This window comes from Lolium rigidum, chromosome 6, assembly GCF_022539505.1.
Source record: "Lolium rigidum isolate FL_2022 chromosome 6, APGP_CSIRO_Lrig_0.1, whole genome shotgun sequence".
NCBI lineage: Eukaryota > Viridiplantae > Streptophyta > Magnoliopsida > Poales > Poaceae > Lolium > Lolium rigidum.
The window spans coordinates 132,708,370-132,716,648 of NC_061513.1; positions in this window are offsets into that span (position 1 = coordinate 132,708,370).

Sequence of the window (8,279 nt, forward strand, 5' to 3'; positions counted from 1 at the left end):
CTGCTAAAATGAATACTCCTGAAAACACTAAGTTGTGTGACTTCACAACCACAAATAATAATGATTTCCTATGCACACCTATTGCTCCACCTGCTACTACAGCAGAATTCTTTGAAATTAAACCTGCTTTACTGAATCTTGTTATGAGAGAGCAATTTTCTGGTGTTAGTTCTGTTGATGCTGCTGCCCATCTTAATAATTTTGTTGAACTATGTGAAATGCAAAAGTATAAAGATGTAGATGGTAATATTATAAAATTTAAATTGTTTCCTTTCTCATTAAGAGGAAGAGCTAAAGATTGGTTGCTATCTTTGCCTAAGAATAGTATTGATTCATGGACTAAATGTAAGGATGCTTTTATTGGTAGATATTATCCTCCCGCTAAAATTATATCTTTGAGAAGTAGCATAATGAATTTTAAACAATTAGATAATGAACATGTTGCTCAAGCATGGGAGAGAATGAAATCTTTGGTAAAGAATTGCCCAACCCATGGACCGACTACTTGGATGATCATCCAAACCTTCTATGCAGGACTAAATTTTTCTTCGCGGAACCTATTGGATTCAGCTGCTGGAGGTACCTTTATGTCCATCACTTTGGGGGCGGCTACAAAGCTTCTTGATGATATGATGATAAATTACTCGAATGGCACACTGAAAGGGCTCCACAAGGTAAGAAGGTAAATTCTGTCGAAGAAACCTCCTCCTTGAGTGATAAGATTGATGTGATTATGTCTATGCTTGTGAATGGTAGATCTAATGTTGATCCTAATAATGTTCCTTTAGCTTCATTGGTTGCTCAAGAAGAAAATGTTGATGTGAATTTCATTAAAAATAATAATTTCAACAACAATGCTTATAGGAACAATTCTGGTAATAACTATAGGCCATATCCTTCTGCTAATGGTAATGGTTATGGTAATTCTTATGGGAATTCTTACAACAATAATAGGAGTGTACCCCCTGGTCTTGAAGCCATGCTTAAAGAATTTATTAGTACACAAACTGCTTTTAACAAATCTGTTGAGGAAAAGCTTGATAAAATTGATATTCTTGCTTCTAAGGTTGATAGACTTGCCTCCGATGTTGATCTTTTAAAATTGAAAGTTATGCCTAATAAGGACATTGATAATAAGATTACTACTACAGCAAATGCCATCCAAGTTAGAATTAATGAGAATATAAGATTAATGGCTGAATTGCGTGCTAGGTGGGATAGAGAAGAAAATGAAAAACTAGCTAAAGAGAATAATATAGCTAAAGTTTGGACTATTACCACCACTAGTAATGATAATGATTCACATGTTGCTACACCTCCTACTATCAATGGTAAAATAATTGGTGTTGGCAATGTTTCTACTCCTAGTGCAAAGCGTACAAAACTGCCTGAAATTGCTAAAACTGCTGAAACTGCTTGTGATAAAACTGCTGAAATTTTTTCGAACATTGAGGGTGATGATCCCATTGCTGTAGATCATAATGGTTTGGATTTTGATGATTGCCACATCTCTGAAGTTATAAAGTTCTTACAAAAACTTGCTAAGAGTCCCAACGCTAGTGCTATAAATTTGGCCTTTACAAAACATATTACAAATGCTCTCATCAAAGCTAGAGAAGAGAAACTAAAACTTGAAACTTCTATTCCTAGGAAGTTAGAAGATAGTTGGGAGCCCATCATTAAGATGAGGGTCAATGATTTTGATTGTAATGCTTTATGTGATCTTGGTGCAAGTATTTCTGTTATGCCTAAGAAAGTCTATGATATGCTTGACTTGCCACCATTGAAAAATTGTTATTTGGATGTTAATCTCGCTGATAATGCTAAAAAGAAACCTTTGGGGAGAGTTGATAATGTTCGCATTATGGTTAACAATAACCTTGTCCCCATTGATTTCGTTGTCTTGGATATTGAATGCAATGCATCTTGCCCCATTATATTGGGAAGACCTTTTCTTCGAACCGTTGGTGCTACTATTGATATGATGGAAGGTAATATTAAATATCAATTTCCTCTCAAGAAAGGTATGGAACACTTCCCTAGAAAAAGAATGAAGTTACCTGATGATTTTATTATTAGAACAAATTATGATGTCGATGCTTCATCTCTTGATAATACTTGATATACCCTTTCTGCGCCTAGCTGAAAGGCGTTAAAGAAAAGCGCTTATGGGAGACAACCCATGTTTTTACTACAGTACTTTGTTTTATATTTGAGTCTTGGAAGTTGTTTACTACTGTAGCAACCTCTCCTTATCATGTTTTTGTGCCAAGTAAAGTCTCTATGGTAAAGTTGATGCTAGATTTGGATTGCTGCACGTAAACAGCATTGCTGTCTGTCACGAATTCGCGCAGAAGTCTCTGTAAAAAAATCAAAAAATCTGCAAATTTACGTGCGTGATCCTCGGATATGTACGCAACTTTCATTAGTTTTGAGTTTTTCCGTTTGAGCAAGTTAAGTGCCCCTTCCAGGTTCGTCTTTACGGACTGTTCTGTTTTTGACAGATTCTGCCTTTTATTTCGCATTGCCTCTTTTGCTATGTTGGATGAATTTCTTTGTTCCATTAATGTCCAAGTAGCTTTGTGCAATGTCCAGAAGTGTTAAGAATGATTGTGTCACCTCTGAACATGTGAATTTTTGATTGTGCACTAACCCTCTAATGAGTTTGCTTGAAGTTTGGTGTGAAGGAAGTTTTCAAGGGTCAAGAGAGGAGTATGATATACTATGATCAAGAGGAGTGAAAGCTCTAAGCTTGGGGATGCCCCGGTGGTTCACCCCTGCATATTTTAAGAAGACTCAAGCGTCTAAGCTTGGGGATGCCCAAGGCATCCCCTTCTTCATCGACAACATCATCAGGTTCCTCCCCCGAAACTATATTTTTATTCCAGTCACATCTTATGTACTTTGCTTGGAGCGTCTGTTTGTTTTTGTTTTTGTTTTTGTTTTTGTTTGAATAAAATGGATCCTAGCATTCATTGTGTGGGAGAGAGACACGCTCCGCTGTTGCATATGGACAAATATGTCCTTAGGCTTTACTCATAGTATTCATGGCGAAGGTTGAATCTTCTTCGTTAAATTGTTATATGGTTGGAATCGGGAAATGCTACATGTAGTAATTCTAAAATGTCTTGAATAATTTGATACTTGGCAATTGTTGTGCTCATGTTTAAGCTCTTGCATCATATACTTTGCACCCATTAATGAAGAAATACATAGAGCTTGCTAAAATTTGGTTTGCATATTTGGTCTCTCTAAAGTCTAGATAATTTCTAGTATTGAGTTTTGAACAACAAGGAAGACGGTGTAGATTCTTATAATGTTTACAATATGTCTTCTATGTGAGTTTTGCTGCACTGGTTCATACTTGTGTTTGTTTCAAATAACCTTGCTAGCCTAAACCTTGTATCGAGAGGGAATACTTCTCATGCATCCAAAATCCTTGAGCCAACCACTATGCCATTTGTGTCCACCATACCTACCTACTACATGGTATTTCTCCGCCATTCCAAAGTAAATTGCTTGAGTGCTACCTTTAAATTTCCATCATTCGCCTTTGCAATATATAGCTCATGGGACAAAATAGCCTTAAAAACTATTGTGGTATTGAATATGTACTTATGCACTTTATCTCTTATTAAGTTGCTTGTTGTGCGATAACCATGTTCCCGGGGACGCCATCAACTTTTTGTTGAATATCATGTGAGTTGCTATGCATGTTCGTCTTGTCCGAAGTAAGGGCGGTTTTCACAACCAAATGGTTTGAGTATGCATACTCGTTAGAGAAGAACATTGGGCCGCTAACTAAAGCCATGAATCATGGTGGAAGTTTCAGTTTGGACATAAAACCTCAATCTCTTATGAGAATATTAACTCGTTGTTGAATGCTTAAGCATTAAAAGAGGAGTCCATTATCTCGTTGTCTATGTTGTCCCGTATGGGTGTCTAAGTTGAAGAATGATCAAAAGCGAGAAATCCAATGCGAACTTTCTCCTTAGACCCTTGTACAGGCGGCATAGAGGTACCCCTTTGTGACACTTGGTTGAAACGTATGTTATGCAATGATGATCGGTGTTAACCCAAGCTAATTAGGACAAGGTGCGAGCACTATTAGTACACTATGCATGAGGCTTGCAACTTGTAAGATATAATTTACATGATACATATGCTTTATTACTACCGTTGACAAAATTGTTTCATGTTTTCAAAATAAAAGCTCTAGCACAAATATAGCAATCGATGCTTTCCTCTTTGAAGGACCTTTCTTTTACTTTTATGTTGAGTCAGTTCACCTATTTCTCTCCACCTCAAGAAGCAAACACTTGTGTGAACTGTGCATTGATTCCTACATACTTGCATATTGCACTTGTTATATTACTTTACATTGACAATATCCATGAGATATACATGTTACAAGTTGAAAGCAACCGCTGAAACTTAATCTTCCTTTGTGTTGCTTCAATACCTTTACTTTGATTTATTGCTTTATGAGTTAACTCTTATGCAAGACTTATTGATGCTTGTCTTGAAGTACTATTCATGAAAAGTCTTTGCTTTATGATTCATTTGTTTACTCATGTCATTACCATTGTTTTTGATCGCTGCATTCATTACATATGCTTACAATAGTATGATCAAGGTTATGATGGCATGTCACTCCGTAAATTATCTTTGTTATCGTTTACTCGCTCGGGACGAGCAGGAACTAAGCTTGGGGATGCTGATACGTCTCCGACGTATCGATAATTTCTTATGTTCCATGCCACATTATTGATGATATCTACATGTTTTATACACATTATATGTCGTATTTATGCATTTTCCGGCACTAACCTATTAACAAGATGCCGAAGAGCCGCTTGTTGTTTTCTCGCTGTTTTTGGTTTCAGAAATCCTAGTAAGGAAATATTCTCGGAATTGGACGAAATCAACGCCCAGGGTCCTATTTTTGCACGAAGCTTCCAGAAGACCGAAGAGGAAACGAAGTGGGGCCACGAGGCGACGACACGCTAGGGCGGCGCGGCCCAGGTGCTGGCCGCGCGGCCCTGTTGTGTCGCCACCTCGTGACGCCCCCTGACCTACCCTTTCGCCTACTTAAAGCCTCCGTCGCGAAACCCCCGTACCGAGAGCCACGATACGGAAAACCTTCCGAGACGCCGCCGCCGCCAATCCCATCTCGGGGGATTCAGGAGATCGCCTCCGGCACCCTCGCCGGAGAGGGGAATCATCTCCCGGAGGACTCTTCATCGCTATGATCGCTCCGGAGTGATGAGTGAGTAGTTCACCCCTGGACTATGGGTCCATAGCAGTAGCTAGATGGTCGTCTTCTCCTTATGTGCTTCATTGTTGGATCTTGTGAGCTGCCTAACATGATCAAGATCATCTATCTGTAATGCTATATGTTGTGTTTGTCGGGATCCGATGGATAGAGAATACTATGTTATGGTGATTATCAATCTATTACCTATGTGTTGTTTATGATCTTGCATGCTCTCCGTTATTAGTAGAGGCTCTGGCCAAGTTTTTGCTCTTAACTCCAAGAGGGAGTATTTATGCTCGATAGTGGGTTCATGCCTCCATTAAATCTGGGACGAGTGATGAAAAGTTCTAAGGTTGTGGATTTGCTGTTGCCACTAGGGATAAAACATTGATGCTATGTCCAAGGATGTAGTTATTGATTACATTACGCACCATACTTAATGCAATTGTCTGTTGTTTGCAACTTAATACCGGAAGGGGTTCGGATGATAACCTGGAAGGTGGACTTTTTAGGCATAGATGCATGCTCGGATAGCGGTCTATGTACTTTGTCGTAATGCCCAATTAAATCTCACTATATTTATCATATCATGTATGTGCATTGTCATGCCCTCTCTATTTGTCAATTACCCGACTGTAATTTGTTCACCCAACATGCTATTTATCTTATGGGAGAGACACCTCTAGTGAACTGTGGACCCCGGTCCTATTCTTTACATCGCATACAATCTATCGCAATACTTGTTCTTTACTCGTTTTCTCGCAAACAATCATCTTCCACACAATACGGTTAATCCTTTGTTACGAGAAGCCGGTGAGATTGACAACCTCACTCGTTTCGTTGGGGCAAAGTACTTTGGTTGTGTTGTGCAGGTTCCACGTTGGCGCCGGAATCCCCGGTGTTGCGCCGCACTACATCCCGCCGCCATCAACCTTCAACGTGCTTCTTGGCTCCTCCTGGTTCGATAAACCTTGGTTTCTTTCCGAGGGAAAACTTGCTATCGTCCGCATCACACCTTCCTCTTGGGGTTCCCAACGGACGTGTGTTAATTGCACGCATCACTCGCTTAATAGTTCTATATCATTCCCAATCAATAATATGTCATCTACATATAATATCGTGAACGCTACAGAGCTCCCACTCACTTTCTTGTAAATACAGGCCTCACCATGAGTCTGTATAAAACCGAAGTCTTTGATCACCCTATCAAAGCGTAGGTTCCAACTCCGGGATGCTTGCTTCAGTCCATAAATGGAACGCTGAAGTTTGAATACCTTGTCAACATTTTTAGGATCGACAAAACCTTTGGGTTGTACCATATACAACTCTTCCTCAATATCACCATTAAGGAACGCCGTTTTGACATCCATCTGCCAAATCTCATAATCAAAAAATGCAGCTATTGCTAACAAAATCCTCACGGACTTTAGCTTCGCTACAGGTGAGAAAGTCTCATCGTAGTCAACTCCTTGAATTTGTCGGAAACCCTTTGCGACAAGTCGAGCTTTATAGACAGTAATATTACCATCAGCATCTGTTTTTCTCTTGAAGATCCATTTATTCTCTACAGCCTTGCGGCTATCAGGTAAGTCTACCAAAGTCCATACTTTGTTACCATACATGGATCCCATCTCGGATTTCATGGCTTCTTGCCATTTGTTGGAATCTGGGCTCATCATTGCTTCTTCATACGTTGCAGGGTCCTCATCATTGTTGTCCACAATCATGACATTTAGACAGGGATCATACCAATCAGAAGTGGTACGTTCCCTCGTCGATCTGCGAGGTTCAGTAGCTTCCTCGTTCGAAGTTTCATGATCATCATCATTTGCTTCCTCTCCTATCGGCGTAGGCTGCGCAGAAACTTCTTCCGGCACTGCGCTACTCTGATCTATGAGAGAAGGTTCATCAACCTCGTCGAGTTCTACTTTCCTTCTAGTCACTTCTTTAGTGAGAAACTCCTTATCAAGAAAGGATCCGTTCTTGGCAACAAAGATTTTGCCTTCGGATCTGTGATAGAAAGTGTACCCAATTGTTTCTTTAGGGTATCCTATGAAGACGCATTTCTCCGCTTTGGGTTCTAGCTTGTCAGGTTGTAACTTCTTTACATAAGCTTCGCAACCCCAAACTTTAAGGAACGACAGCTTAGGTTTCTTCCCAAACCATAATTCATACGGTATCGTTTCAACGGATTTAGATGGTGCCCTATTTAAAGTGAATGTGTCTGTCTCTAATGCATAACCCCAAAACGATAATGGCAAATCGCTAAGAGACATCATAGACCGAACCATATCTAAGAGAGTTCGATTACGACGTTCGGACACACCATTGCGCTGTGGTGTTCCCGGCGGTGTCAATCGTGGAAAGTATTCCGCATTTCTTTAAATGCATGCCAAACTCATAACTCAGATATTCGCCTCCGCGATCAGAACGCAGAAACTTAATCTTCTTGTTACGTTGATTTTGTACTTCACTTTGGAATTCCTTGAACTTCTCAAAAGTCTCGGACTTATGTTTCATAAAGTAAATATACCCATATCTACTCAGATCATCCGTGAAGGTTAGAACATAACGATAACCACCGCACGATGCTACACTCATTGGTCCACACACATCGGTATGTATGATTTCCAATAAGTCTGTAGCTCGCTCCATTGTACCAGAAAATGGAGTCTTAGTCATTTTTCCCATTAGACATGCCTCGCATCTGTAAAGTGACTCAAAGTCAAGTGACTCAAGAAGTCCATCGGAATGGAGTTTCTTCATGCGCTTCACTCCAATATAACTAAGACGACAGTGCCACATATAAGTAGAATTATCGTTCAATTTAATTCGCTTAGCATCAATGTTATGAACATGTGTATCACTACTATCGAGATTTAACAAGAATAAACCATTCATCTCAGGTGCATGGCCATAAAAGACATTACTCATATAAATCGAACAACCATTATTCTCAGACTTAAACGAATAACCGTCTTGCATTAAACAAGATCTAGATATAATGTTCATGCTCAACGCA